Genomic DNA, 10,033 nt, shown 5'->3' on the forward strand with positions numbered 1-10,033 from the left:
TTTGCTCACTCAAAATGCCAGTCTTTGTCTTCTATTAGAATACTGTTTGCATATCATTTCTTTCTTTAGGAAAAAGAATCTGAATTGCTGATACACAAATGGAAATCCCATCTGACTGTGACTGTAAAGTGCATCTCAGACTAATGGAAAATCTTTTTTCCTTTTCTGTGTTTTAAGCCCCTCTCTTGTCTTGGTATCAGTCTGGTGTAAGGCATAAAAAAAATTAATCCCTGGTGGTCATTACTGCCCATCTGTGACCAGCTGTAGTGGTTTTTTGGAACTGTTGATATTATTGCCATCACTGGAATTAATTTTGATGTAGGAAACAGCTTGGGGTAGGGTATAGAGGAGGGAAGAAGAAAGACTAATGAAGATGGTAAGGCATGGAGGAAATGTTTTGCTAAACACAAAACATTCTTTAGCTCTCAGCTGCAGCTGTCATCATCCCTCTATAGCACATTCTTAGAAAATCACATCTCAAATATGGCTTGTCAAATAAGCAAAAAGTGACTTGAGCTCTGTATGTACTTTGGTACAGAGAGGCTTGATCACACTAAAGCTGGCATCCATGTTCTATCCTTGAGATTCTTCTGTACATGCTATTTTCTGTAGTCATCTGTTGGCAGATGCATTCACATAGTGTTAGCCTGGGTCAGGAATGTGCTTTTGAAAAGAAACTCCTGATGGTCCGTGCTTACTATGCTGGGTTCATATTGTCAAGCAGCCTTGGAGCACACAGAAAACACTGCATCTTTTCTGATGGAGCTAAAGCAGAATATGCACCCTGGGGGTACACCTAATGCTCTCCAGCTGCTGACGGGCATTCAGTTCACAGGATCAGACTGTGATTAGCCCAAAATAAAATCCCCCCCAACCCATGCTGTGCTGTGTCAAACCACTCCTGCTGAGCTACACAGCTGATGAGATAAACATAGCTTTTGTTAAACAAGCTCTTCCTGCAGTGTGATTTTTTTTTAATCTGTTTTATATGCAAGAAATAACTTGAGTATCAGCTCCAAGAAGGCACTGAAAAATGCCGATTTGCAGTGCTCGTGTACTGAAGATCTCTCAATGATTACACAAACGATGTGCATGGAAAAGATGGGGCCAAATATCGAGTGTGCTCCTGTTATGTGCCTTTCTGTCTAGGAAAAAGCATTACAGACTGATTCTTATGGTGACCTGCTAACCCTGGATTGCTCGGCAGGAAAACATAGGAGTCATGGCTGCATGCAGACACTGCTGCCAGTTAAGCCTCATATTTTCTTCACAAACGCTGAAATACCACAGAGAATGATGTAATGTCAATCTGTACAATTATTTGCAAATGCATGAGTCCCATTTGACTTATTCAGTAGTTATATATTAAAAAAATAAACTGGCACAGAATTTCTACTGTTATCACACAACAGCTTGCATTTAAAAGCCATTGTGCCGAAGTGCAAATTGAGAATTAGCATATTTGGGGGGGAAAAAAAAAAAGGCAAAAAGCCAAATGCTTAGAATACATCTACTAGATAAAATGACAAGGCCAGTCCCAGCTCTGGCGTTCACACTCAGCAAACATTTTATGTACAGACACTAGCTGATGGGCAGGCAATTTTTCTGCCCTTTCGGTTTTAGTGCCATCAATGTAGGGCTCAGCCCTGGTAGAATTTAATTGAATTTGCTCTGAACCAATACTTGAATGCCTCTATGCTGGTTTATAATTTGAATAAGGAGTCAGCTGTGAAACAAGCTAGCTCAGACATTGTGAAATCCATCTTTCTCTTAGGAATACAGGAGAAGTGACATCCTGGAGATGGCTCCGGACTGTTCTAACTTTGTACAATATTTTACAGGGTGATTCAGAATTGCAATACTAGACAAGGACATTTTTATTTCAAAGATAAATATTAGGTGATTCTTTACAAGTTTCACCTCAATTTGTTTAAGAAGGATTACGGACAGTTTCTCTCTGCCAGCATGGTTGGCCTGCGTTAAATGAGCTGTACATTCCCAGTGGATTGGTGTCTGTGTGATAGAAAACAGGTTCTGTGTTGGCGTCTTTGTGATGGGTCTTTGCAGAGGCAGATAGTGAATGGGTATGGAGGAATTTACTGCATTGGCCTGCTGCGTAGCTAGTGTTAGACTGAGGAAACCCGCCTGACCTTGTGATCTCGGCAATATGTAGGGCAGTTTCTGTCCAAAGGGCTCTTGCTCAAGCCCCTTTTCATGAGCAACATATTTTTGTTTTGATAAAAAATGTTTTTTGTTTGTTGCAGTGTAACAGCCAATAAATGGAGAGGTACGTGTATGTTATCTGCCATCTGAAGCATGAACAAACAACCCCTGCCCCAGTGTCTTGATAAGAGTGGCAGAAAGTTACCATCCTGAGGTACTGTTTCGGCTTTGCTCACTTTGCTTTCATCTGACAGGAGTAATCCATCTGTAGCTTAGTGGGTTTTTTTGGCTACATTTCATACCGTCTGCTTTAGTTCCAGTTTGTGGTTTACAGAGGGTGCTTGGGATTGTGTGTACTAAGTAGGCTAGATCCTCATAGCTGAGCATTCACAAGTAGTTACTTGCCTTTGATCACAAATAATTTATTGCTGAGTTACCTAGGAGGATATGGCTGCATGGTAAGAAAAAAACCCCAACATCCACATTAGGTTAGAGAAAATATAAAGTCTAGGAATAATTTAGGTTGGAAAGGACTTCTGGAAGTCACCTGGGCCAAACCCCTGCTCAAAGCAGGGCTAACTTCAATGCTGTACCCCATCTTGAACAGTGGCCAGCAGCTGAGAAGAGAAAAAACGTAGAAAAATACAGCTATCATGCACATTGAAAACCTTGCCTAGCTTTTTACAGTCAAGGATGTAGGACTTTGTGAGATGGGGGTTGCATTTGAATAATCTCTTAATAACCATTGATAAACCTGCCCTGCATGACGACTTCAATCTCTTAACCCAATTTTTGGTTTTAATCTCCAAAATAAACTGCAAACAGCAAAGAGTTCCACTAATTTAATTATGTTCTGTGAAAAAATATGCTGGTGGTTGAAACCCACTTCTTGATAATTTACATATGTGCCTCCTGAAGAAGCTAAGTGGCCTGAAATGAAAACAAAGCAATAAAAAGGCAAATAGAGTGGGGTGGGGTGTTCTCCGCTGTGGCTGGTTTTGTTTTCTTAAAATGAGGCCCCAGAGCAGCTGGGTGAGCAATGGAGGAAATGAAGAGGCTTCCAGAGATATTAAAGACTGGAGGCAGAAAGTGTAGGGGACATATACTGGAAGGTTTTTATGTATGAAGTGTCTCAACTATGAGTAGTGGGACAGAAACCCTGTGGGACACGCATGCAGGTAGGGGCAGTGTGGTAAAATGCCAATGGAGAAGTGATGATATGGTGAAGAAGAGGCTACATGGACCTTCATCACAGCACCTGGAAGTTAGGAGCTGAGAGGAAGAGGGATTACTGTGGTGCAGCTGAAGGCTTGTTCTCTTGCAAGAAGGAACCAATCAACATGTAGCAAGAGAAGCAGAAATGGTAAAGATGAGCAAAGCAGCTTGCTCCTCAAAAAGAGAGGCAAAAGTCAGAGGACTGTTAGTAGCTCAAGGCTCCAAGAGGGAAAACATCAACAGGGAGAGCTACTAAATCCTGAAGGAAAAAATAAACCAAAACAAAATAGCATGCTGGTCAAGCTAGTTGTACAGCCAGGAAACACTGGGCCATTTGGTGAGGTTGTTGATGCCATCCGTGTCAACAGAGCTGGTGACAGAGGGCACCCCAGCAGCACTGTGGATCTGCCCCAGGGAGCTGTGGGGGATGATGCTGCCCCTTCTGCCTGCCTCTCTGTGGCCAGCAAAGGCCCTCAAATGCCTTATCAGGGTCATGAGCACAGTAGTACTTAGCCTAACAGTTCAAAAATATCCTAGCTGTCTTTTATGTGTATTAGCTGATAAATAATTGCTTTACACTTCACAGTTATGTCCATGCTACTTTTTTTGCCTGGCTAAAGGTGTCCAAACAAACTGATCCAAAGTAGAGGCTGTAACAACATGTGTCCAGGATGGAGGACAATAGGGAGAAGACCCCAGAGACTCCCACCTGTCCCCAGAAGGGCACATCTAGGAGCGTGAACAACCCTTGTTGAGGGAAAACTGGTTAGGTTGTCACTAGTGAGTGGGAGAATCATGAATTGCAGCCCTGAGGAAGGACCTGGGACAGGGTGTTGAGGCTGAAAAAGATCCTGAAGGTCAGAGGAAGGATCAGCAGTGGATTTTTCCCTGTTAAGAAACGCATCTGTACCTGGAGTGAATAAAAAATAACTGTGCCAGAACAATACTCAAAGAAGGGTTTGTTCAGGTGAGCTTTGGTAAAATACTTTCAGTTCTTGGAAGGAAGTGTGAAAGCCATAAAATGTATTGCAGATTAGTACAGTCAGTACAGAGATTGTGGTTGGAAAGAAAAGCCATGCAAAGGGACTCATCTGAGGATGTATAATGCTGAAGACACAGCTTCCTCAGATCCCGATTATCAAGACTTATGGGAAGAGCTTTAAACTAAGAAATGAGGAAATGAGGAAAACGGTTTGGGAGAGTAATGAAATCCTTACAGTTGTTTTTATACTAAAAGGAGAAGGGGGAAAAAAGCTGACAACTGTAGTCAAGTTGGCAATACCATAGTCAAGTTATTTACTTTTACATGGCTAGAAACTATGTGGTCAATAGGAAACAACAGGCATGCCTGTGTATTCACACCAGGCAAGTGTATTGCAGGTGATGTACTGAGCATGAAACTGAATATGATGTTGACTGCATCAAGGTGGAATAGCAGCAGTGATTACTGCATGACAAGGAGCAATCATGTTGGAAATGCACTGCACAGAAATTACAGAAATAACAGTTTAAAGGTAGTGGAGGAGTAGAACCATGTTTTAAAGATGCTAAGAAATTATTAAAAAAGAGGATAATGTGGATAAAGTAGATTAATTATGATAAAAATAATTCTAGGAAAGGATGTCGAAGGAGGCCCTTCTGGGATAGACTGGGGAGTTGAATTTGGATATGAACAAAGAATTATTTAATGCTATTAGAGAGAGAAATACTCCTGAGATTTGTATCACAGGAAATTTTAATTTCTCAGTCATCAAGACTGAAAATCATTAGCAATCATAGGCCATGGGTGTGACAATCAAATGATCTGTTTAACTGAGCAGTCAATGAACCAACAGAGGGTGATACTACTTAGAATTTTGTTTCTGTGACTAACATTAGCAACTTAAAGGAGATGGTTGTAGAAAAAAACCTTGAGTGAGCATTGTGAGATTGATTTAGTTGATGTGACCTGGAATGTGGGTCTGTGAATCTTATTCGTAGTTTAGAAAGGGAAAAGCATGCACAACCGGAGGGAACTAAATGGTGAAGAGTGCACAAAGAAGCTCAAGATTTCACTTTAAATGAAGCCTGGAATTTCCTTATGTTAAAGATGTAAAGCATTGGGGGCTTCTTTTCTAGAGCAAAGGAAATAATAGCCCCAGCCAGCTCTGGAAATAATGGCATTTTCTCTTGAAATGGGTGTTAGAAACACACAGAGACTCTCCAATGACAGGGAAAAATGGTTACCCGGCAAAGAGACCTGTCTTAAAGATCAAGAAGCTCAGGGAGAAAATGGGAACTGCCAGCAGCTGTGCTAAGGCTGGTCTCGCAAAATACCTTCAAATGGTAACCAGTGGGCTCTTGGGGTGTGTGGGAGAAGAGCTGTGGTGGGAACAGCCCTCACGTCTTCACGTCCCTGTAGTTTGGGAGAGCCAGGGAACCCTGAGGGGCTTCTGTTTGGAGTCACGCACAATCAGGGGTCTTAAGTAGAAAAAGAGAGAGAGAAAGAGAGAGAGAGAGAGAGAGAGAGAGAGAGAGAGAGTGTGTGCGCGCGCGTGTGCGCGCCACCACAGAGAAATGTTTGGATTTTTTTCTGTAACAAGGGGAATGTTTTGGTCCAAGTTTGCTTTCAGCACATGGTGAAGTGGGCCAGGCCAGATGCCTCTTCGGTCTGAGACATCTGTTCAGGGCAGAAAGGGTTAGTGCAAGCAGTGCAAAGGTTAGAGAAGTAATACCGACAACGTCTTTCAGTGCAAAGTGTTAGGAAATTTTAATTATCAGCCTCATCACTAGCTTGATGTGTAATGACTTCGTATCAGAGGATTCAGCAGGTGCTTGGGCAGAGAAGAAAATGAATAAATCTGTCTTGACACAAGGTGAACATTCAAGATGACTCCAAGTTTTTGCGTCTGTCTGCACACATCAAAGAAGCTCACCCACCTAAGGAGGATGTACCCCTCCTCAAATCCTGCGGCAACTGTATCTGGATCAGAAAACAACTGGCTGTGATGATGTGACAACAGCCAGCCGGCATGCGGATAGCCTTGCTTAACCCATGTCTGGAACATCACATCCCTTCCTTGGGATACCAAGTGGTAGTCTGGGGAGTTATTTTAGCCTAATGTTGAACAGACAGAGTGGAAATTTGATTCTGGACTTGCACAGAAACGCACTCGACAGTTTTGTTCTGGCTTTATACAAAATTAATTTTTCACTTTCCAATATCTCTGACAACATGAGCTGACTACAGCATTGCTCGTTCTCGCTGATTACTCATAACGCCTCTGATTTTTCTGTGTTTTGTTTTACCTTAAAATCCCACCTGTTTGAGTCCCAGTTTTAGTGTCTGATTTACTTGGTGACTATGGAAGAAATCTGATGTTCCTGCATCTTAAAATGATTGAAAACTCAGTGGACCTGGACACCACTCCTTGCCAATGCAAAGGATCCTGATTGTACCATTTTCTGAAGCCTTAGCCATGATTTTGAACAGTAGAGGTTAAAAATAATGACACTAGCTAAAAATAATAAACACCTATATACTCTTTCAGAAAATCTCTACTCTAGACCCTGCACTTTTATGACAAAGGAGCTCCCTTGCTTGTTTTCTGACTTTAACATTTTACAGACTTTTAAAAATGCTGTAATGAAGCCTAAGAAAAGAATAAGATAATGTCATAGTAAGTGGGGAGACTTGGGTTTAATTATTTGCTGCTGTTTTCTTTTGTGATCTCAGGCAAGTAGTTTTTCTCTCTCTGCTTTGATTCTTCATCTCTAAGTGAGGACAATAGCGCTTTCTTGTTTCTCCTGGAGATGCATTACTTTAGACACTATAAAAGACAATGATGAGCTCAGACACTACAGCAAGGGGATTGTGTTAAAAACAACAGCTCAACAAAAGTTGAAAAAAACTCCGAGGCTCCTGGTGTTTAAGCCCGGATTGTTAAAATATTTCTATCAGTTTGTTGTGCCCTCTGTGAATATGGGAGGTGAGAATACCAATAACATCTGCATCTCAGTGGGTCTGAACCCTGCTGCTGACTCAAACCTTGGTCTTACTAATACAACTGTCTTTTCAGCTGTTAATCTCTGATTTTGAAAAAGGCTGTAGAAAACTTACACACCTGTGAAATGGAAGGTGGATGAGCTTGTTTTTTTTGTTTGTTTGTTAAAATAGCAAGTAAGGTACTTAATGAATTTCTCTTGTGCTGCTTGAGTTTTGTGTCTAGATTGTTACAGCTTGGGCCTAGTAATATATTTAACCAACTTCAAAAAAGAGATAAGGAGATTGCACAGCACACTGATTCCCCCATAACTATAAAGGCTGTCCACAAAAGACACTGGCCAATACCTTTGGATGTGATGAACTTCAGGCAGAAGCAGCCTGGAAGGAAGGAATTCCCCAGCTACCTCTGGACAAAACAGCCACCTGACAGAAAACTGCTGACTGATAGTCCTGTCATTCAGACAAATGTCTGGTTTATCCTCAGTTTCTTTTGCTTTAATCGCCATTTTCTAAGGGAGCACTCTTTAGTCTTTTGGGGACATGGTAACATGGTTCTGTACCTCACTGGCTTATGCTTGAAAAAACATCTAGGTTCTCAACTTTGCTCTCTCGTCACACTTGCAAATGTGCAAATGGAAAAACATGAATTTGTGGCCAATGACTCTGAAAGTAGGTCCCGTGTATCAGACTCTGGCTGTCTTGTGGTCTGTGAAACCTCCCTGGGCAAAGCAGTGGGCCAGCTGCGAAGAAGTGTGTGGTACCAGTGTGAAGGGAGAGAAGACCATGCCAATGAAGTTGGAGAAAGGAAACCACCACAATGTGTGAGACATAGTATGAAAAGAGGAAATAGAAATACACCTCCAAAAGAGCAGGGGAGAAGGGGTAGAGAAATGACAGTCTTTTGCTGGATTGGTAAAGGATTATTTTCTATTTACATTTCAGGTAACTTAGCAATGCTTTAAATGTATATACAGGCAGACCAGAAAATGCATTGCTGAGGGAAGTGGTGCTCGTCATGCCTCTTTCTGGCAACAAAGACCAGAGTCATCTGGAGCATATTCATGCTGGCCTGCTCTGCACTGTTCCCGCAGCATGATGCTAAGCAAATGGCAAGCTGTACTAATTGGTCAGCAGGGGATTTCCTTGCACAAAAAAGGCCCTCAAAAGGCTCAGACATGCCCATACCTTAGAACAGCTTAATGACAGCAGCCTATATGGGAGGAAGTGCTTGTATTAAGTGGAGGTACTACAGGGATACAGGCCTGGCAGCTTCCTTGGCTGTGTGTGTGGGCTGGCCCTTCCCTGCCTGCAGTGACATCAGCCCTATGGACCTGAGAGCCAACACGTTCCTGCATTGTCCTTCTGAAGTTGCAGGCAGAGGGGACACCAGCTCGGTTGAACAGAGGGAGAGAGGCCTGTTGGCTAGGTGCTGGATTGGGGATTTCACTCTTTTTGGTTGTGCTTCAAGCCACATACAGCGGTCTGACTCACCATCAGTCTTCATTTCCTTTTCCAGGGCCTGGGGAAGCTGCTGTCCTTACCTGTTTTAAATCATTAACTTGCTTCACGTTACCTTAGGGCCTTTGACAGATACCTTCTGTAATGTACAGAAGATAGCTCATTTTATATCTGTGATCTCCTGCAATGCTGATGATACCGTTTGAACTTCTCACCTGTTTCGGCAATGAAACTCCAGGAGATGCATTTGAGCAAGGAGACCTTCCATGCTAGAACATTTGTCTGGGTATGTCATGCAGTGACAGAAAGAATACGTTGGGATAGGGGAACAAGGGAAGGAGTTTACTTCATATTTGCTGATTATATGGTGAAATGTTGCAGGTAGAAAGAGTCTCTGTTTCTGCACCAAACGACTGTTAAATATTGCGAAGAGTACTATCTGGCAAAAAATCCTACCCACGCTTTCCTGGGCTGTTGAATAGGAGGATGTGGTTTGCACCACCTTATGACCATGCTGAATGCAAAGTTATTGTTTGTACAGCTCCCTAAACAACCTCAAAATGTGAACTCCCTACTGTTTAAAACTAGCTTGTCTTTAGGGTGTCTAAATATTTGTAACTACCCGAGTCCTACTTCCTTTACAGCAATATATCCCACAGCAGAAGCGAATGAGACAGGATCATACTGCCACTGTATGAAGTATTTCCTTGGAAATGCATCATAGATAACTCTAATCGGCCTCACACTTCTTATGAAAGATTTGGAGTAATCTTTGGTTTGATTTTTTTCTCCCTCTCCTCCAACAAAACTTGGAAAATGAAAGAAATTTCCAGGTCTGGTGACTTTTTGTCTGTATAACAGTGAAAGAGAGCATAGGGGACAGAAAAAAGGGAGAAGAGATGTTGACAGAAGAACAGGAGTCAGAAAATGTGTTATAATTGTTCTTTCCACTTTGCAAAGCAACTCAAGTGGCTTCTGTGCTGCCTATATTTAAAAGAAAAATAATATTCAAGCTGAAAGTGAATTGCACAACAATTCTAGATTCACTTTCCCAGTAACAGGAATGGAATTGGACAGCTGACAGGGACCAACTCTGAAGCACTTGGATATAAATCAATGATTAGGCAATGCAAGAGAGACAACTCTTTAGCAAGAAAAATGCCAGGGAAATCAGAAAGACGGCTTTCAGCTCCTGAGTTCTCTTCTTACTCA

The sequence above is a fragment of the Strix aluco genome, chromosome 2 (genome assembly GCF_031877795.1).
Source record: "Strix aluco isolate bStrAlu1 chromosome 2, bStrAlu1.hap1, whole genome shotgun sequence".
Classification (NCBI taxonomy): Eukaryota; Metazoa; Chordata; class Aves; order Strigiformes; family Strigidae; genus Strix; species Strix aluco.